This window comes from Salvelinus fontinalis, unplaced genomic scaffold (genome assembly GCF_029448725.1).
Source record: "Salvelinus fontinalis isolate EN_2023a unplaced genomic scaffold, ASM2944872v1 scaffold_1348, whole genome shotgun sequence".
In the NCBI taxonomy this organism is placed as follows: domain Eukaryota; kingdom Metazoa; phylum Chordata; class Actinopteri; order Salmoniformes; family Salmonidae; genus Salvelinus; species Salvelinus fontinalis.
In genome coordinates, this window is record NW_026601557.1 from 34,508 (window position 1) to 35,343 (window position 836).

Below are 836 nucleotides of genomic sequence, written 5' to 3' on the forward strand. Positions count from 1 at the left end.
TGTTATCAATACGTGTTCAAATTTTATTGTAAAAAACAAAGAAATGAAAAGTCTTAATAGATTTCCCATCCACTGTCTCGTTGTCTTGTGTCTGATCAGGATGTCCCAGTAAATGTCCTTACTGGAGGTGATTTTGATGGCAAAAAAGCTTCCACACACACATACTGTACATTACTCCGATTACAACTCACCCAGGTAAGTAGATCATCTAAGTTTAGAGTTGATCATGAGGTTGAAGCCAAACAGAGGATTTATTTTTGTTTTTATTTTATTGATAGGCCTACTAATAAATTATATTTAAAAAGCCATGAAAAATGTATGACTTCCACACAGCTCCATTGTGATCCAGAATGTTCAGTCATCAGTTAGTCATGTGAACGTACAGTCGAAGTCAGAAGTTTACATACACTTAGGTTGGAGTCATTAAAACTCGTTTTTCAACCACTCCACAAATTTCTTGTTAACAAACTATAGTTTTGGCAAGTCGGTTAGGACATCTACTTTGTGCATGACACAAGTCCTTTTTCCAACAATTGTTTACAGACAGATTATTTCACTTATAATTGTAACGGTCGTCGTAATCCTCCTCCTCGGACGAGGAGGAGAGGCGAGAAGGATCAGACCAATATGCAGAGTGTAAAGTGGTCATCTTTTAATTCACGTAGACTGAACACTTAATATATAAAACAACAAACGTGACAAAACCGCAAACAGTCCCGTGTGGTACTAACACTGACACGAGATACAAACACCCACAAAACACACGTGAATCCCAGGCTGCCTAAGTATGATTCTCAATCAGGGACAACGATTGACAGCTGTCTCTGATTGAGAAT